The sequence below is a fragment of the Pseudorasbora parva genome, chromosome 7 (genome assembly GCF_024679245.1).
Source record: "Pseudorasbora parva isolate DD20220531a chromosome 7, ASM2467924v1, whole genome shotgun sequence".
Classification (NCBI taxonomy): Eukaryota; Metazoa; Chordata; class Actinopteri; order Cypriniformes; family Gobionidae; genus Pseudorasbora; species Pseudorasbora parva.
Window position 1 is genome coordinate 25927152 of NC_090178.1, and position 21916 is coordinate 25949067.

The following is a 21916-nucleotide window of genomic DNA, read 5'->3' on the forward strand; positions in this document are numbered from 1 at the left end:
GTGCGACCCCACCCCCTATAAATGGGTTGCAAACCTGGAAATAGCTCCCTCTGCTGGCTGTAGCCTTTGGCCAAAAATTCCTCTGATGATGCAAATATCGTCAATTTGCGTCATCTGAGGAATTTTTCCAGAAATAAAATGCAAAAATTTCTTGTGTCAGGGGTATATTTACATTTACATTTAATCATTTAGCAGACGCTTTTATCCAAAGCGACTTACAAAAAAAGGGTAGAGCAATAGAAGCAACGAAACAAACAAAGCCAACAACCTGTAAGAGCTGTAAGAAATCTCAATTAATTAGCAGAGGACACAATTTTTTTTTTTTTTTTTTTTTTTTTTTTTTTTATAGCCAGCTACAACAAATACTCACGTACGGAAAATACAGAACACTGGATTTGGATAGCTAAGATAACAACCCATTAGGACTAAGGCTGATGCCCCAACTGTTGTCGTTAATGCGGATTCAGTGGCCCAATGGGTTGGTTTTGTATGGCATTCTAGCTAAACGCGCAGCAATAGCCATCGACAGCAATAGCCATCGACAGCAAAAACTCACGTACGCAAAATACAGAACACTGGGTTTTGGTAGCTATGATAACTATGTAACATACCCGCCTGAAGGCACAAATCCGGATGAGAGACGTAGATATGATCAGTAAGTGCTATTCTGTATTGGTCAAGTGCAATAGGAAAAGTGCAATTGGAAAAGATGTGTCTTAAGATGTTTTTTAAAAATGGCTACAGACTCGGCAGCACGAATTGAGATCGGCAGGTCATTCCACCAGGTGGGAACGGTCCAGGAAAATGTCCGTGAGAGCGATTTCATGCCTCTTTGGGAAGGAACCACGAGGCGCCGCTCATTCGCAGAACGCAAGCTTCTGGAGGGTGTGTAAGTCTGAACAATTGAGTTTAGGTATAATGGTGCAGAACCAGTGGTTGTTTTGTAGGCGAGAACTAGAGCCTTGAATTTGATGCGAGCAGCCATTGGCAACCAGTGCAGTTTGATGAAGAGAGGCGTAACATGCGTTCTCTTCGGCTCATTAAAGACCACTCTCGCCGCTGCATTCTGGATCAGCTGCAAGGGTTTGATAGTGCATGCTGGAAGCCCAGCCAGAAGAGCATTACAATAATCCAGTCTGGAGAGAACAAGAGCTTGAACCAGGAGTTGTGCAGCCTGTTCTGATAGGAAGGGTCTAATCTTTCTAATGTTGTATAAAGCAAATCTGCAGGACCGGGCTGTTGCAGTAATGTGGTCAGTGAAGTTTAACTGGTCATCAATCACAACTCCAAGGTTCCTGGCTGTCCTTGATGGAGTTATGGTCGATGAACCAAGCTGAATGGAGAAATTTTGATGAAGTGCTGGGTTGGTTGAGAAAACAAGTAATTCTGTCTTTGCAAGATTGAGTTTAAGATGATGCTCTTTCATCCAGTCAGAAATGTCTGTCAGACAGGCAGCGATACGAACACTGACTGTAGGATCATCTGGTTGAAATGAGAAGTAGAGTTGAGTGTCATCAGCATAGCAGTGATAGGAAAAGCCATGTTTCTGAATGACGGAACCTAATGATGACATGTAGATGGAGAAGAGAAGTGGTCCAAGGACTGAGCCCTGGGGAACCCCAGTAGCTAGATGATGTGACTTAGACTGCCCTACAAAGGCAAAAGACCTTAACTCACTGGAGTGTGGAACTGAGAAAAATGACTTTAAAGATTTTTTTTTGTCCAGCCAAATTAGTTATAGGTAGGACACTGGAAATCTGGCATTTAGATGTTTTAATAATGACAATTATCTACATACACTTTTTTTTAACTCAAACTTGACTTTTGACCCCTATTTTGAAGTTACTGCACTCTGCCTTTGTATTGTTTGCAAAAAATGTGGAGTCATGCCAAGGCAAAAGGCAGTAACTTCCATATTATCAATATTTGGTTGCTGATCACCATTTGCAAAATCAATATAGTAACACCTTTATAAAATCTAATGATCATGGCATTTATTTTGGATGATTTACAATTAATTATAGCCATCTTCTTATTATTAAGGACACAATACCTCTAGTAAAGAGTATCTTCATTGGTGTGCAGCAAAACTTACAGGTTGATAGGTGACACTGAATTATATGAACAAGATAAGATTATTTCTAATGAGTAAACATTTGCATATATAATGCAAAGATATAAAAAATAGAACAAATAAAAAATCTTGTAAAAATGCATGGGATTGGAATAAGATAAATAGCAAATAGTGCCGCTGGTTAATCAAGGGTTAAGTTTGGCTATCACGCTCTAATGACAGCGCTGACTGGATCGGATTGCCCATTCGCTAAACAGAGTAATCATTTATTGCAATATGTTTTTAATGTTTTTATCTAGTAAAAAAATGATACAATAGGCTACATAGCTTATACTTTTACATCTATGAATGAAAATCGCCTAGCCTAAAAGGACAACTTTTAGATTGATGTGAACGACAAGTAGGAATAATTCTCAGAATGCTTGTGGATTAAACATCTCCGATGACGGTCATTGCCATGGATTTTATCGGGTTTACAAGAAAAGGTAGGATATATGGATATAATTGCGAACTGTTACTACTGATTGTATACGTGATCGCACACTGTCACGACATTCGAGTAGCCTACACACACTCGTGCAGTGGGCAGCCCCAGACTGCCTGACAGCGCGCTGAGTGAATATTCTGCATTATGAAAACATGTATGACAGTACACAGGCTACACTGTAACTTAAACGCGGCAAACTTTAATAGACAGTAAAACAAAGGCGGGACACCATAACTGCATGTCGCCACCGTAACTTAATTTAGACGCATGGCTAAACAAAGGCAGAGGACCGTAACTCAGTTTGAGCGTTCCAAAACAAAGGCAAAGAGCCGTAACTGCTGTTACGGTGTTCTGCCTTGGTTTCTCCTGGGCTTTTGGAAGTTACTGTTAAGACAATCCATAATTTTCTCGAAAAAACAACATAATTGACTAACGATATTTATCCACATGATAAAGGAGGTCTTGAATGTCCCAAAAATGTCAATAACTCATTTTCGACCAAAAACGAAGTTACGGCCTTTTGCCTTTGCACGGCAGTAGACACTACACCTCTCCATGACACCCTGTAGGACCTACCAGAGAGGTAAGACCTGAACCACTGGAGGGCAGTTCCTGAGATACCCATCGTCTTAAGTGTTGACAGGAGGATCTGGTGGTTAACTGTGTCAAAAGCAGCAGACAGATCCAGCAGAATGAGCACTGAGGATTTGGAAGCTGCTTTTGCCAGTCTCAGTGCCTCAGTTACCGAGAGCAAGGCAGTCTCAGTCGAATGGCCGCTTTTGAAGCCGGATTGGTTGTTGTCTAGGAGGTTGTCCCTTTCAAGAAACATAGAGAGTTGATTGAACACAACTCGCTCAAGGGTCTTTGCAATGAAAGGCAGAAGGGATACCGGTCGGTAGTTTTCTAAAAGTGCTGGATTCAGAGAGGGTTTCTTAAGCAGTGGGGTTACCCGAGCCTGCTTAAATGCTGTGGGAAAGGTTCCCGTATGAAGAGAAGTGTTGACAATGTGAGTGAGTGCAGGAGTGATTGAAGAAGAAATGGCCTGAAGGAGGTGAGTGGGTATAGAATCAAGTGGACAGGTAGTAGGGTGATTGGAAAGGATGAGTTTAGAAATATCTGCCTCGGAGAGCGGAGAGAAGGATGGAAGCGTGTTCGTGTTAGTTGTTGAGATGTGTTTGTCAGTTTGTGATGAGGAGAAGTGTTTGCTGATGAGGCATGTTTTGTTTGTAAAAAATGATGCAAAGTCATCAGCTGTAAGAGTTGATGAAGGAGGGGGAGGAGGAGGACAAAGGAGAGAGGAGAATGTTTTAAAGAGTTTGCGAGAGTCAGAGCATTTGTTGATTTTGTTGTGGTAGTATGTTGTTTTAGCAGTGGAGACATTTGTAGAGAAAGAAGAGAGAAGTGACTGATACAAGGTAAGGTCAGTATAGTTTTTAGATTTCCGCCATTTCCTCTCTGCCGCCCTGAGTCCAGAGCGATGTTCACGGAGAACATCAGACAGCCAGGGGGCAGATGGGGTGGGGCGGGCTGGTCTGGATGAGAGGGGGCAAAAACTGTCTAAGGAGGATGTTAGAGTGGAGCAAAGAGTGTCGGTAGCACTGTTAGTGTCCAGTGCTGAGAACTGAGCAGGTGGAGGGAGTGAAGATGATACCATAGTGGATAGGCGAGAGGGAGAGAGGGAGCGTAGATTACGCCGAAAGGTGATCTGTGTTGGAGTGCGTGTTGTATCAGGAGTCAGTATGAGGTTAAGAGTGATGAGAAAGTGGTCTGAGGTGTGTAATGGAGTAACTAAAGTGTTGTCCGTGGAGCAGTTGCGTGTGTATACAAGGTCTAATTGGTTACCTGATCTGTGAGTAGCCGTAGTAGATACTAACTTAAGGTCAAATGAAGTCAGTAGAGTGCTGAAGTCTGCAGCTAGGTGTTTATCAAGATGGATGTTGAAGTCACCAAGCAGAATCAGTGGAGTGCCATCCTCAGGGAAGCTAGAAAGTAACACATCCAACTCCTCCACAAAATTACCGAGGTGACCTGGAGGACGATAGACCACTACCACATGGATTTTAACAGGGTGAGTAACAGTGATTGAGTGCGATTCAAATGAACTGGCCGGTAGAGATGGTAATGGATCAAATTTCCAATCATTTGAGATAAGCAAACCAGTACCCCCACCCCTCCCAATAGGCCGAGGAGTGTGTGAAAAAGTTAAATTGGTTGAAAGGGCTGCAGGAGTGGCAGTGTCCTCTGGTTTGATCCAGGTCTCAGTTAGGGCCATGAGGCTGAGCTGAGAATGAGTCCCAATAGATGAAATGAAGTCTGCTTTGTTTACAGCCGACTGGCAATTCCAGAGACCAATTGGAATAGAGAGTAAAGTAGCAGAGGATGTTAGGATATAGCGCAAATTATTAGGATTGCGGCGTCTCATGCGTACAGCGCGTGAATTACGAGTGCTAGTAGTTATAGTTGAGATTTGGAAGCACATGGTGAATACAGATTAGAGAAAAGGCCAGATCGGAATTAGAAAAGAGCCGAACACAAATAATGAAAGGAAGATGATACTCAAGTGGCTTGTCGAGGTCCTTGCTCGAGAGGAGTTGCACAGGGAAGAGTTGAAGTCTTTACACTCGTCGGTCTTGCACAGGGAAGAGTTGAAGTCTTTACACTCGTCGGTCTTGCACAGGGAAGAGTTGAAGTCTTTACACTCGTCAGTCTTCACACAAGGAGGGCTTCACACTGCCGCTTCCGCTGCCGCGGACTATCACGCTATTTATACTCACTTGAGTATCGTTATTGAAAGCAGCTGGGAACGCCCCCAACAAACTGACTCCCAACGTGGCAAAGACCAAACAAATGCTAACTCAACAAATGCTAACTCCCACACACACCACCACAATACACCAAAACTACTAATACACACCACTGCACCACACAGACACACTTATCCAACAACAAATGAACAAACAATCAAAAATGAGAAAAGTTACAAACACTTACACAGTAGTTGTCTATCAGTCAGTCAATGCTTCACCTCTAACCAGCTGCTAACAAACACACGAGGCTTTTAATACCTTGCTGGCCACGCCCCCAACAAACTGACTCCCAACGTGGCAAAGACCAAACAAATGCTAACTCAACAAATGCTAACTCCCACACACACCACCACAATACACCAAAACTACTAATACACACCACTGCACCACACAGACACACTTATCCAACAACAAATGAACAAACAATCAAAAATGAGAAAAGTTACAAACACTTACACAGTAGTTGTCTATCAGTCAATCAATGCTTCACCTCACCCACTTCACCCACCTATATGAAGGGGGGAAGCACAATCATTTGAATATACTCCAGGGTTTCTACTGATACAAAGCCATATGCTAATCGCTGAAGTTTTTAACGTTAACCACAACGGGTTACAACGGAAGACTTCAAGGAGTTCACACAAAAATGAAAATTAGCATATGATTTACTCACCCTCGAGTCATCCTAGTTGTATATGACATTCTTCTTTCAGACGAATAAAATATTAAAAAAAGTCCTGGCTAATCCAAGCTTTATAATGGTAGTGATTGCTGCTCTGTTTTTGAAGTCCATAAAAGTGCATATAACCATCATATAACTGCTCCACATGGCTCTGGTGGGTTAATAAAGGCCTTTTGAAGCGAATCAATGCGTTTGCGTGAGAAAAATATCCACATTTAAAACTATAAAGTAAAGTAAAAGGCCTTATTAACTCCCTGGAGCAGTATGGTGCATGTTATTTGACAGACAGCTGCATGTTTTATAGCCATAAAAACAGAGCTACAACTACTTCCATTATGATGCTTGGATTAACCAGGACTTTATAAATATATCTCTGATTTTATTTGTCTGAAAGAAGAATGCCATATGCACCTAGGATGACTTGATGGTGAGTATATCATGGGCTAATTTTCATTTTTGGGTTAACTATCATTTTCAGCATTCATTTTAACATGTGTGGTAATATATATATATATATATATATATATATATATATATATATATATATATATATATATATATATATATATAAAATATAATATATAACTATGACTGTTACGGCAGCAGAGAACCGGAACTCGGTCCCTCAGGGAGGCCTGCCACCTGATAACCATCCATGCTAGCTGCTCGAATGTCCATATAGAGGAGCTTGTTCTCAGGGAGGCCTGGTGAGGCCTACTGCCTGACAACAGTCAAAGCTAGCTGCCCGAGCATCCCAGGGCTCATTTACAGGGTGGCCTGGCGAGGCCTATTACCTGACAGTAAGGCTTCAGGCAAGCCTAGAGAGGCCTACTGCGTGTTAGCAGTCAATGCTAATTTGTCACAGAGACTGGGACCTGGGAACTCTCCTTCAGGGAGGCCTTATATGGATCACTAGCAATTTGTGTGAACTATCAGAGGTGACTTACCAATCAGGGGACTACCACCTAATTATCAGAAGCCTACCACCCAATAGCAAGTTTTCAGGGAGGCCTGGTGAAGCCTACCTGCTAGCAGACCATTGCAAGGAGTCCAGTGACTGAATACCAGGAACGTCTCCTCAGGGTAGGCCAGGTAATGCCTGCTACCCTACGGCAAAACCCCTTTAGGGAAGCCAAATGAGGCCTACTACCTGATAGCGAGCCATAAAGGGCCTACTAGTTGAAGAGGTTTCTGCTGCAGCCAACATCGTTGGGGAGAACCCTCCACGGCACACATGGGCCATGACATGGGGACTCTCTAGCAAGGAGGCCTGCTGAGGCCTACCACCTGTCCTGGAGTCAACTGCCCGGACTGCCCAAGCTGGCTGCTTAAGCTGGCCTTCTTGAGCCCCTCCTGAGGCAGGTCCATCCCAGAGGCCCATAGAGCCCTCTGTGCGATGGCATAGTCTCACTGGCAGTGCCTACAAGCATGGACCTAAAACACATTGCCAATAGCAATGTACTCTGCAAAAGAATGCCCTGAACCCTCCGAAGCGAGGGGAGTACAACTTACGTCACCTGCCTTCAGGGCGGCCATCTGCTTATCCAGCGGCCTGCCATATGTGCGAGGGTGTCATCCATGGCAATTCTTCGGCTTCAGGGGAGCATCCGACCAAACGCTCACGGAGCATAAGGTTGCAAAGTACAGCTCAATCCGAGCCCTAAAATGTGGAGCAGAAGACCCAGAGCAAGAGGTGAAGTAATCAACACATACTACCAACTGGCTGTTACTTCCAGAATGAGGCCAGGGGCCGCCCAAAAGTAGCGGCCACAATAATCCCTGGGAGGCAGGGTTTAGCAAATCTATAGTCTAACTGCACACAAGTGGAGACGCCTAACCCCACCTCACTACCGGCAAAGTCGCTATCCATTCAGCTTCACACCAACCTGCATTACTAAACAAACCCCATAAAGCAGAGAAGGAGGCGTTCATTGGCCGGAAAACTCTAAAATAAGAAGAGGCTGACTAGGGATGTAAATAGAAAAAAAGCCCTGCAATATTCAAGAAGAGGGCCCAGGGTGACCACTTCTTTCCATTGACCACGGGGGCGTATGAGAGGCTATGTTGGCCCTCGGCCCCGTCACCAGTCTTATGACCGTGATGCCTCCCGCCTGCCTGGGACTGGGATCTCAGTGGTATGTGGGTGCCTGTGGCATTTGCGATGCTGGCCCTCGGGCCCCGCTATCGCTTGGCTTGTTTGTGGCACAGTCTGCATCAGGGGCATTTTTTTTCATCCCTCTGATTGAGATCCCTCCTAGTACGCTTGTAACACCGACATGGTATATAGCTCGGTTCATTTGGTCCGAACCAAGGGCAAACAATTATACATTGTTGCATTTTTCAGCTTTTTTGGTTCCTTTTCACACCACACTGATTGCTTTGGTACGAACCAGTTGAAACGAACCAAAACGCAAGCACGTGACAACATCCACATCACTCATTGGCCATGGCGTATTTCCTAAACTGCTTTTTGATTGGTCAGAATTTTTGGAGTGGGAAAATTCCAACAGAAGAGGCAAAGCCAGCAAACTATAACACTATGAAGAGACGACTGCGCGGGCTGGTTTTGTTCCCTGGCCATAATCTACTACACTGTGTGTATTTACAACAGTATGCAAATACCTTTCTATAATGAAGCGCGGATGCGACGTGAAAACAACGTTCTAATGCACTGCAGACGGCGACCGCGCATCGCTCGTCACTTCAAGCGGAGGCGTGCATTAATTATTAACTCTTGACATGCTCATCTTCCGAAAATATTGCCAACGATCTATCAGGTAATAATATCATGCACACAATGTCAGCACAGCTAACTACGGCAGCTGGTTCAGTCCAAAAATGATCAGTACTTTTGCAGTTGGTTCTGTTCGAGGTCGGATCACATTCTCACCACAAACGAACCGCTCCAGAGTTCGTTTGAAATCGTACCGAGACCAGCTCTTCAAGGAGGTCTCGGTACGCTTGTTTGGTCCGCTTTTGGTGCGCACCCGAGTGCTATTGCTGCTTTCAGACCTGACCAAACGAACCGCACCAAAGAGGGAAACGAACTCTAGTACGATTCAAACAAACTAAATGAGGCAGGTGTGAAAGCACCCTCTGTGTCCCTGCTTACCCGGATCTGAGATTACTCTTTAATGGTAATTCGTGGTGAGAACACATACCCATATCCACCCATCCTCCCAACATCAGCGTTTACAACCCGCTGATGTCAGAGAATACACTGAATATTGGTTCTTCAATGCCCTCTCAATCTCTTTAAGGACATCAGGAAGGAATGGAAAGCTCAACTGAGCCGATGGTTTTATGGCCGGGGAGAAATCGATCATTCAGTCTAATTCGAGCGATCTCTCCTCTAACGCGCCCACATAGCAGCCGCAGCCTGCTTGCAGTGTTCCATAACATTCATCAGATCCGCATAATATGGTCAGGATGGCTGAGAAACTAATTTCCCTTCTCACCAGCCATCCCTAAGAGCACTTTCGATAGATATCATCAGTTGCCAGATCGCTGAAGGGAAACGCCTTCTTGTGACGATTGGCGAGCCCATCCAAGGAAACCATGACGTGCGTCCACGCTCAACCTTGGCGTGAGCGAGACCACATCACTAGTCTCAGATGCAAAATCCTCTTCTCTCAGGAAGAGGAGAGTCAGACAAGTGCGTAACGATCTCTGATTGAAAAACCGCTCACATTGCACACAAACAAACAAACAACTCCATAACGAGCTTGTCTGTGCACGCTCTTAATCCCAGGCAGAAAACAAATGATTATGGATTACCTTTTGACTTGAAGCATTCAGACAAAACAGTCCCTGAAGACGAAAAAGCTGGTGTCATGTTTGCAAGGCGCCCTTATATACTTCCTGGTCGCACCTTAATGACATCATAGGCTGTTGCCGGTCAAAGGATTTAGGCCCTGTCCCAAATGGCACCCTTAACCCTCACGGTCTTCCTCTGAGTCCGCACTTTCACAACGTAATGCCACTTTGACTGCCGGGAAGAAGTCCTCTGCGTAGCTCGCACCAGTGTGGGCTCGGCAGAAGTGTGCATCGAGGGCGCATAACGGTTGCAATAGGGACACTTCTGAGACATAAAATGACAAATGGGACATGCTGCGGTCTCGTGGACAATACGGACACGCGCACGCAGTGGTCATTGTAAGTCCACAAGAACGAAAGTGCACATGAAGTGTGCCATTTGGGACAGGGCCTTAGTGGTGAGAATTTTGATTCTTTTAAGAGAATCGTTCATTTTCAGTTCATTCACCAAAATGATTCGTTCAGATTCGTTCACTGATTCGTTCAGTAATTTTTTTTTTAAATATTACATAAATATTGTCACAGGTGATGAAAAGGGTGTTCCCTTTCAGTCGGTCACTACGACGTACGTCGTACCGACAAATTGGGATCACTTCTGGGAGCCCCTATCAGCTTCGAGATATAGAAAATGGGCCAATGAACATTGGCGTGTGTGCTTTGCATATCACACCCCGCCCCGCTGCGCGGGTATAAAGCGGAAGTGATCACCACGCACTGTTGTCATTCACTTCGGAGCCGAACGGTGTTGATGAAGAATCTGACTGCCTTCTATCTAGCGAGAGAGAGAGAGAGAAAGCGTGTGCCAGGGGAAATTGCTCTTGTGTTGGCCAGACGGCACAAGACATCGCAACCGCGATCTCACTGCTGCTGAGAGAGCTGCTGTTTTTACGGCAAACTGAGAAACTGAGCAAATTGCACTACACACCACACAGTTGATACGGTGGGCATCTTCCTTTTCTGGTGAGAGCAGAAACAGGCTGCACACAAAACCTGTTATTCTGCCACGGTCGATTCCTGGGTGCTTCAGCACTAAAAGAGCAAATTTTCCTCACAAAAATAGCTACACGTGACGTCCTTTTCAGGATGTCTTTCCACCCGTGCGTTTCTGGATGCGGTCGTTACCTGTCGCCCGCTGATGGTCACAACCGCTGTATCACGTGCCTGCGTTTGTGGATAGCTCGTGTTCTCACTGCGGGAACATGACTATCTCGGCGCTTAGGTCGAGACCCGCCTACCTTCGGGAAGGTGGAGTACCTCTACCCATAGCTCGATTTAGGTTTATTCCTGCCCAGCAGAATAGACCTACTTTGACGGATGGCCGGGGTGACCTGAGGATCACTGTTAGGGCAAACCCGTCGAGTGAGCCTCAGCGGGACCCTAATCCCTCACAAGCGCCGCAACCGATGGTGCTTCCGGAGTATCCCGTCGGCCCCCCATATGCGCGGCCGACTGTGTTTTTTGGGCCACCCGCGGACGAGCAGATGTCGATCACTGCATCAAGGGGGAGTTTCAGTCCTCTGGAGATGAAGATTCGGCTGTACTGCCACCCTCTGGGAGAGTGGCAACAGTCAAGTCGGACCCGGAGTTGACCGCTTTTCCCGGGCTGCCAAAAAGGTTGGGCTTGAGTGGAACCCTCCACCATGTCCCGAACCTTCTAGGTTGGACGATTGGTTTCTCGGGGTGTCGCGCTAGTTCTTAGCATCCCACCCTGTTGCCTTTCTTCCTGGAGGTGCATGAGGAGCTGACTATGTCGTGGAAAGCACCGTTTAGCGCCCGCGGGTGACCTTGTGGCTCCTCCCCCCTCACTACCCTTGACGTCAGGCAGGCCAGGGGGTATGAGGTTCTCCCGCCAGTTGATCAGGCCGTCGCGATGCAACTGTGTCCGACGTCTGCCTCTAGCTGGCGCGGGGACCCGAAGCTCCAGTCCAGGGCCTGTAGAGTCTCTTCCGGTCTGACCGCAAAGGCCTACAGGTCCTGTTGCCAGGCCGTGTCCGCCCTGCATGCCATGGCATTGCTTCAGGTGCATCAAGCACAGGCACTCATGGACATGCACGAGGGTAGTCCTGGCCCATAGATCCTCCGGGAGCTCCGTACAGCGACGGACCTCGCACTCCGGGCGGCGAAAACCGCCGCCCGTACAATTGGCCAGGCGATGTCCACCTTGGTGGTCCAGGAGCGGCATCTCTGGCTCAACCTGGCCGATATGAGGGAGACCTATAAGACCCGGTTCCTGGACTCCCCTATTTTGTCGGCTGGGTTGATCGGCGACACGGTCGAGAGCTTTGCCCAGCAGTTCTCAGCCGCCCAGAAGCAGAGGTACGCCATCTGGCACATCCTGCTCCTGTGGCCCGCTGCTGCCTCCACCCTGCCTCCGGCGGCAGCACCTCCCTCTGCCCGTCGCTGAGGGTGCCCGCCGGCCGCCGCCACTGCTCCCGCTGCAGTCCAGCAGCAGCCCTCACACGGGCGTAGGCACTCATGGTGCCTCAGCCAGTGGGGGCTTCGGGTCAACTGGGAGAAGAGCAAACCCTGCCCGACGCAGAGGTTCTCTTTTCTCAGGATAGAGCTGGATCAGTCGCCCTGACAGCGCGCCTCACCGAGGAGAGCATCCAGTCGGTGTTGAACTGCTTGAATTTGTTCAAACGCAGGACGGCGGTCCCACTGAACTAATAGGATTGCCGTGATTCGATAGTAGTTCAGAAACCTGTCACACTGAAGGCGTTCTCCCGTAGCGTCAGCTGACGCAGCGCGAGTTCCTTTCGAAAGGGAACTTTGCAACGTGCACACTCAGCTCCATCAAGGGCTAAAGACGCATTCTCCTCACTCATGCAAAAACTGCACCAGATGCAAAGTGCTTCATAAAATGTTGGGCAAAGTGTCTTGTTTAGACATATGCTTCAGACACCAGTCATGCCAGAGTCATTCCCCATAGCGCCCTGTAAGGGATGCAGCAAGAGTTCCCTTTCTAAAGGGACATTATTATTAAGATTAAAATTTTTGTTACGGTGTAGTATAACAATGTCAACACAAAGGGAAATGCATTTTAAAATCATGCATCCAAAAAAGATGCATCATGTGTGTTTCTGTTTTACAGTTCTGAAAGGTGAGAAAGAGAGAAATCAAGGCTTAGTATCAATAAAGATGTAATATGTCATTCTCTGCTTATACTTCAGCTCTTTATATGCTTATTTCCGTATGTTTAAGAAAAAGGCAAAAAAGTTCTAGGTATTAAAGATTGAATCTACACAGATGCATTATTGATGTTAAAATATAGTTTATAACAACAGCATTTCACAATCGAGACATTTACATTTCAGATGCTTCATTGTTTGCTTCCATACCAACAATTAACTTGAATGAGCTTCAATTTCAATGCTTACTTACCTGTAGCTAATGTCATATAATGATATGACATGATAATATATATATAAGATGAAAGCACAACCAATTTTTCTGCTTCCATCAAAAGTTAATTGTTAAATGACAGGCAAAAAAAAAACAAAAAATAGATCACTGGCATTTCAAACTGCCTTTAGGAGAAGTACTTCAGTAGTTTGTTTGTTTTTATTAATTGCTGGAGCTATGTCTTCTTCCTTATATAGGTAATACTGCTGGACTGATCTCTAACATGAATCTTACAGAAACAGTAAACACCTCACAAACATTTAACATTTTGTCTGCCATTTTGCACAGATCACATTTTCTACTTTGACAGTTTGAAATGAACTGTGTGAATAAAAAAAGTCTTGTGGCTTGTGGTCATATTCAGACATTTTTAGTGAGCTGACGGGATGGGGTTTTTATTTTTATTTATGTTTTATATTTCCAAATATTAAGAAATATCATTTCTAATTCAGCTGCTATTATAATATTTAAATGTTTCAAATACGACAGCTAAAAACTCCCTATTACATACAAAATCTCACTGAAGGCCTCTAAATGAGCACATTATAAGATTACTTCCGCATAAGATTTAGAGCAACTGAACACAACTCAACGAAAGTGAAGTGATGTGGTCTTTGCTCATATATAGAGAGTTCAGCTGTCCTGCAGTGAGCATCTGTATATGATGAGGAGTTTTCAGCCTTCATATTTTCTTTTTGTTCTAATAGCAGCTTTATTAGAATGCAAAGGTAAGTCTCATTATATGAAATCAAAAATATTTAACCAACAAACAAACAGGAGATATTAATAATATTTGTGCCGTGTGTGTAAATGTGGCATATAGGTGTAACATGCAAATGATCAATGGTAAGTCAATAGTGTTTTATTTATATAGCACTTGTCACAGTTGACATTGTTTTAAAGCATCTTTATAGAAAAATATTACTGTATAACAATGTTTTGCTAGTGGATGGTCAATTTAAAAATGTTACGGGTTGGTTTTTGTGTTGTTGTTGTTGTTGTTTTGTATAAATATATGTAAGGATGTCTTTTTTTAAAGAAAGATAAAATATTTAACTGAGGCCACAGTAAATGTTGGTTTGCAAAGGTTAAACAGCATTAATTATGATTTCATTGACACCTGCAGTTGATTTGGTTGAAAAGGAATCCATACTGTAATTTTGCAGAAAATGTATATAAAAAACACTACACAATAAGGTTCTATTCGTTAGTTTACTGCATCAATTAACATGAACTAACAATGAACAACACTATTAAAGCATTTATTAATCTTAGTTAATGACAAATGTAGACCATTTAAATGTCTACATTTACTTACAGATTCTTAAAATCACAAGTTGTTCTGTATCTTTGATATTATTCATTGGACCTGAGCTGATATGTTTAGTTGTATTTTTATAAACTCTATATATATATATATAAACATTTGTTTTATATGCTGACTTTCAAAAGGATAATTTCAGGAAATACTAGTTCTTTGAGGTTTTTTGTCCTCTCTCCGTAAAGTGTTTAATACATTTAAAAGTAGAATCACTTGGTAAACTGTAGATGCGGTTTATTACTTTAAGCGCTGCGGTTTCCATGTCTCTTTTATTTTGCTCTTTATTTCCTTTCAGTGGCGACACAGAGACCCTGCAAGCGGGTCCATCAGTTAAACATAAACTATGTTCAGGGTGACAATATGTCTATTTCTTGTCTAACCACAACCCACCCGCTGGAGACTCTGACAGTGAAACTACGCATAAATAACACGGATACAGACATCCTAAAGTATTCAGACACTTCTCCAACATCAGAACATCAGAGATGGTCTGTGAGAAATGATGCTGGAAGAGTTACACTTGATCTGACAGACATCAGGTTATCTGATCAAGGACGATATGAATATCAAGTCTACAAAGATTCAGACTGCCTTAATGCAACTCTTATTAATCTGAAGGTCAAAGGTGAGAATGACAATTTCTGAAACAAATAAAAAAAATAATCCCCAAACATAGTTTAACAAATGTTACTCATGTTTCAGAGTGTAAAACATTGGATCCTGTCCAATTGACTCTAGACTCTTCCGTGTTGCTGCCATGCTCTGAACATCCTCTACAGCACAAAACTGGACAAGTCACTTGGAAAATCATAACAGGTCACGAACCAACAGAAATAGACAAATACCTTCCTCCACACAAGCCCTCAGACAGCACAGAGAGAGAACCGAGGCCTCTGTATGACAGAGTGAGAATACTAGCAAACGGATCTCTGTTTATAAGGGATACTGTGGACACTGATGAATCATGGTATCAGTGCCGAGTGAGTGAAAAAACCTGCTATGAAGTCAAACTAGGGATAAAAGGTTTGTGTTTCTAATGCCATATTTCTAACCCTAAAGTCTCAATGCATACTCTTTGACAAACATTCATTTTTAAAGATTTTAAGTAAAGCTATGCTAATAAAATATGAGATGTGCATGGTGATTTGTCAGTCAAAAGTATTTTTGGATCACAATGAATATAACAAATAACATAAAAGTGAATTATGCTTAGGTTAAAGTTTAGATGATTGTGGTGATTATGGCCTGTGGAATGTTGGTATGTTTTCAGTTTTATGGTTTTCTAGTTTATGTTTTTCAACCTCGTGGGTTTTGTTTTGTGTTTATGTTTTATTTGGTAATAATAAATTATCATTTTCTGCATGTGAGTTATCATTTTATCATTCTGGCAGTTTGTGGGATACATGTACAATTGTGGTAGTGGAGGAGAGTAATGGAAGGGTGGTCTTCCTCCTCTTGGTCTTCCTCCACTTATCCTCACAGACTGCCAGGTCCACAGTCCTCCGATGACCTCGTCGGGGAGAAGGAGAAGGAAGAGAAGGAGGAGGAAGAGAAGGAGGAGGAAGAGAAGGAGGAGGAAGAGAAGGAGGGCTCCTTCGGTGATGGATCCGTGTTCCGGTGGTCTTAGATCCGGAGGACAGTGTTCCAGTGGTCCCAGTTCCGGAGGTCCCTGTGTGGTGGCCCCAGTTCCGGTTGATCGTGTTCCGGTGGTCCCAGTTCCGGTGGATCGTGTTCCGGTGGTCCCAGTTCTGGTGGATCGTGTTCCGGTGGTCCCAGTTCTGGTGGATCGTGTTCCGGTGGTCCCAGTTCTGGTGGATCGTGTTCCGGTGGTCCCAGTTCTGATGGATCGTGTTCCGGTGGTTCTGAGCGACTCCATTCCCGTGGTCTCGAAACGGAGAAGGAGAAGGAAGGCTCCACCTTGACCATTCCGGGCGTCTCAGTTCCGAGGGTCCCAGTGGTCCCAGTGCCGGTGGTCCCAGTGCCGGTGGACTTTGTGCTGGTGGACTTTGCTGTGCTGGATGTGCCACTCCAGCACCCTACTCTGATTGTGCCGCCCCGGCACCCTGCTCTGTCCACGCCGCGCCGGCCCGGCGCCCTGCTCTGACCGCGCCATCCCAGCATCCTGTTCTGACTGTGCCACCCTGGCAACCTGAAATCTGTGAGCCACCTGGGCTGTCTGAACTTTTTGTTTCCCCTGTTCCTCCCTTGTTTACCCCTCCCTGGTCTGTCCCTCCTGTCCCTCCCTGGTCTGTCCTTCCCGTCCCTAGTGGAGCGTCTGGTAGCCGCTCCTTAAGGAGGGGGTAATGTCACATGCCTGTCCTGTCTTGTGTGCACATGTGGGTTTTGTCAGAATGGCCATTGTGCTTCTGTCATTGTTTGATCCCTGCCCCCTTGTTATTTCATTATTGGTTTAATTTGCCCCACCTGTGTTCCCTCATTCCCTGCCTCATTGTTCCCTTTTATAAGCTCCTTGTGTTTGTCAGCCTTTGTCAGATTGTTGTACTGTCTACGTCTTCCGGTTCCTTGTGTTGGATCATAATCTGGTGGTCCAAGTTCCGGTGGATTGTGTTCCGGTGGTCCCAGTTCCGATGGATCGCTTTCCGGTGGTGCCGGTTCTGGTGGTCCCAGTTCCGAGGGACTCCGTTCCCATGGTCTCGAAACGGAGAAGGAGAAGGAAGGCTCCACCCGGGACCGTTCCAAGCGTCTAAATTCCGGTGGATCTAGTTCCGGTGGTCCCTGTGCCGGTGGACTCTACTGTGCCAGATGTGCCACTCCGGCGCCCTGCTTTGACCGCACCACCCTGGCAACCTCAACTCTGCAAGCCATCTTTGTCGCCTGAACTTTTTGCTTTCCCTCCCTTGTTTACCCCTTTCTTGTCTGTTCCTTTCTTGTCTGTCCCGCCCTGGGCTGTCCCTCCTGCCAGTGCAGACATTACATGGAGCCATGGCAGCTCGTGCAGTTCAGGAGGCCACAGATGCATGGCTTTCGTGGCCTTATCAAGGTACCCACTGCCCCCCAAATATATTTCTTGGGCGGAAATATAGGGTCATGGTCTGGAGCCATCTATGGATGCTGGTCACAGGCTGGAGACGTTGCTTGGCTCTGAACGTGGACAGGCTGTTGCAGGGCAGGCATGAAGTGAAACAAAATCAGGCTTGCAATGACATAAAGGCATGGGAATCATATGACAACCAGGAAACAAAACATTGAACATGGCAGTTAAATCTTGCTTCACTCTAACCAAAAAGATTTGAGGCTGCAATTGCTGCCAGAGGTGCTAAGTACTGAGTTTAGTATATGAATACTTATGCAATGTGACATTGTGATATTTGAGTTTTATTATTTTTTATTACAAATATATCACAAAATTGTTTTCTCAATGTCCTTATGGGGCATGGAGTATGGATTGATGTAGAAAAAAAGAGGAATAAAATAAAGTGATAGAAAATAACATAATAAACCTGACAGAAATGATGTTTATTTAAGTTTCTCTAGTGACCACAGATGCTCCAACCTCATCTGACAGTCCTGTTGTCCAGACTGAAGGCAACATTGACCCGAGTGCAGCAGTGACCACTAATCTGACCGCAGTAGTGATGGCCACAATAGTGTCTCTGTGTGTCCTCATATCGCTGATCATCTGTCTGATTCTTTATTTCAAAAAACAAAGGAGCACAATCAACAGCCAAAGTAAGTCCACAGTTCGAGGCCTGAAAAGTTTAAAGGGATCCCCTGGTGTTGAGACTTGTATGGCTTAATATAACATAAATGATGTCTCTTACTGAATTATGTAGTAGAAAACCCATGAAAGATCTACGTTATTTTAAAAAATCGATTTTATATTTGGACCATGGGCGGCGCCATTTTGTTTGTGTTCTAGGTTGATGACGTAGATTGGTTGAACTCCTCAATCAGCTGGCGTTACCCGTAGCTATTTTTACCACAACGCAACTCGAAAATTGTTTCAGAGTTAAACAAAACCAATGAATTGCTTTGTAATTGTACTTAAAACACACTCAAACATACATGTGCACACAAAGTCACAAACAGATCGGCGGGCGCGCACACACACCTGACAGACTGCGCTGTCTCAATCGAGATGTTGGGCTGCTCAGTCTCCACGACAGGGGCTGAATCCGAAATCGACCCCCTATACCTTGAAATAGGGCATTATTTGAAGGGACGGCCATTTGTAGTGTTGTCCGACACCATAGGGACATGTTCGAGTGCAGTCATTCAGTCTCAAGTTCACCGCAATAACGAGTGTACAGCCGTTTTACACACAACAGCTGTCCGACTTCACGCACTCGATCGTCTTCATTCACTCCTTCAAGTTGTATTAGTGAACAAAAGTAGCGAAAGTAATTTGTGTCTTAAAAGTGAAAGTTTAAAGATTGAGGTTAATTCACTGAGCGTGCTCAAACTTTAATGCACAAACCAATCCCATGCATCATCACCAAAAACATCCTGCCTCTCTTCCTCACGTTAACTTATCCCATCATCCTACCTAGATATTTCCCTCTGCTGGATACATTAGGCATTACAGTTAATCTACTGCATATCAACAGTCTATCTATGATATCAACACAGGGAATAGTGATGTATGCGCGCACGCAGTGCGTGTGTGTTCGCGCCGATCTGTTCGCGCCTCATATGTGTGTGTGTGTGTGTGTGTGTGTGTGTGTGTGTGTGTGTGTGTGTGTGTGTGTGTGTGTGTGTGTGTGTGTGTGTGTGTGTGTGTGTGTTCGCGCCGATCTTTTGGGGTGTGTGTGAGTCTGTGTGAGCGAGAGAGTTTGTGTCCACATGTATGTTTGGGTGCGTGAAGTCGGACAGCTGTTGTAAATCGGCTGTACACTGCGGTGCAACGTGAGACTGAATGACTGCACTCGAACATGTCCACTATGGTGTCGGACAACACTACAAATGGCCGTCCCTTCAAATAATGCCCTATTTCAGGGTATAGGGGGTCGATTTCGGATTCAGCCCCTGTCATGGAGACTGAGCAGCCCAACATCTCGATTGAGACAACGCAGTCTGTCAGTGTGTGTGCCCGGACGCCGATCTGTTTGTGTAGGTGAGTTTGTGTGCACATGTATGTTTGAGTGTGTTTTAAGTACAATTACAAAGCAATTAATTGGTTTTGTTTAAACTCTGAAACAATTTTCGAGTTGCGTTGTGGTAAAAATAGCTACGGGTAACGCCAGCTGATTGAGGAGTTCAACCAATCTACGTCATCAACCTAGAACGCAAACAAAATGGCGCCGCCCATGGTCCAAATATAAAATCTATTTTTTAAATAACGTAGATCTTCCATGGGTTTTCTACTACATAATTCAGTAAGAGACATCATTTATGTTATATTAAGCCATACAAGTCTCAACACCAGGGGATCCCTTTAACACTGTTGAATTGTTCTTAAACAGCATAATTTAAGTCATACTAATAGTTTACGGACCATATATTTACACCAAGTGCAAATAGCATGTCTTGTTGGCAAGTGCTGTTTAATGTTTCAGTGGCGTAGTGAGTAAAGCATAAGATATTCTTGATGTGATCGAATCCGCATTTGCAGAGCTCGCTACATATCACATCAGAAAGGCATTTACTTTCAACAAAAATTAAGAAAATGTTCTAAAAATGGAAATAAAGTGCCAAACGAAATGTTTAATAATAATAAAAGCATATTTTGGGTATATGGGTAGGTGTAGGGAGGGCTTTTATTGTCCCATTAAGGCGGCATCTATTTAATAATTTGAATAAATATAATCATTTACACTATTTTATCCTGTTTATGTACAACAATAGTGAGGTGCAAATAGTATGTCTGTGTATCTGTGTAATAGTGTATCTGTCCAAATAAAGCATTTAATTACTATTTAAACATATTGCAAACACTTTTACAGGGTGTAAATAGAATGTATCACTATTTTCACTTAGTAAATAGCATAAACAATGATTTGCACTTAGTGTAAATATCATCTATTGCTAAGAAAAAACGTTATTTGCACTTGGTGTAAATAAGCATCTATTGCTATAGTTTATTGGAAAGACGAGAGGCTAAACACACATGTGGTCCAAATTATAAAGATATAGATCTGCTACACTGAACTTACATTTGTTTATTTTGCAGTGTTTTTTTATGAGTGAATTTAAATATATTCTTATTGCAAGATTTGCTGTTACTGTATCAGAAAGGGAAAGCAAAGTAAATGTATTTATGATTTTAATGTGTTGAAATGAGACGTGATTTACAGCCCATATTATGCCAAAATGATGAAAATCTTCATGTTGAAAAGAAAAACTATATTGTAACTTTTATGCCATATCCTGATGTTAGAAGTTGATCAGATGGTAAAGTTCTTACTTTTGTATCTTGTAGTTGAATTGAACTGCTGGTCTTCTGTATATTATTTTGAAATCTCAGAAGGTAAGTGATATTCATGCGTAAGTCCATCAGGCTTGTGCACAATTCAGAATTCAATTGAGAATGACTCCTAAATTCCAATTTAATTCTTGAATTTGAATTGAATTTGAATTGATGTCAAAAACAGGATCTAGAATTACAAATTGAATTTGAATTAAAGTAAGCAGAATTAAAATTGAGGGGAAAAAAACAAGAAAATTCATATACATGTCCAGCAGCTTCCTCTGCACGTGTTGAGAGAATCTTTAGTGTTGCAGGAAAAATCTTCAGACCAGAACGCTGCAGACTCAATGATAAAACTTTTGAGGAGTGATCGAGAATTAGATGCTTCAGTGTTGCTCAGTGAGTTTTGCACAGGAATTAATGATAACTGCATTTACAACAACTTTGTGTTATTTGATTGCTTTGAAATTAAAATAACATTGGAACAAAACTAATTCAACAACATTGATGGGGCAATTTATTTAAATTGATCATTATCTATATTTTAGAACAAAAGGTAAGCAGGGCTGAGGAGTACACTGTAAAAAAAAACAAATCATGGGCTGATCATTAAAAATAGTGTGTATATTTTCTTAAGAAAATTGTGGTTCGGCGTTGAATATAAATAAAACCAAGAGATACACTTTCATAGTTTTTTTAAGGAAATGTAATCAATTTTAAGGCTTGAATTGAGGAACCGATTAAGCTGATAAAATTAAGGAAAATAAGGTTACTTCTTTATATGAAGAGAATTAGCTAAATTGTGCAGTTTTATTTAGAGACACCATAGTTAGTTCCCAGCATGCTTTGCATATGGCTGGAAATATTCAAATGAAGTGTTGTTTAATGTGTTTTTGAGTGAAGGGAAACATCTGCTCATTTATAATATTCATTTATGTTTGACATTTGAAACAATTTCTG

General features: G+C 43.6%; 1 long non-coding RNA gene across 1 annotated transcript in view; it reads left to right on the forward strand.

Annotated features, from left to right (window-relative positions):
• The window catches only part of LOC137083752 (uncharacterized), a 61880-nt gene extending 40863 nt beyond the window's left edge, over window positions 1–21017 (forward strand). Inside the window, exons 2-5 of the long non-coding RNA XR_010906593.1 lie at window positions 14885–15214; window positions 15292–15612; window positions 18076–18279; window positions 20969–21017. This is a non-coding gene — a long non-coding RNA (uncharacterized lncRNA). The remainder of the gene's footprint in view (window positions 1–14884; window positions 15215–15291; window positions 15613–18075; window positions 18280–20968) is intronic.
• Window positions 21018–21916: the final 899 nt, after the last annotated feature.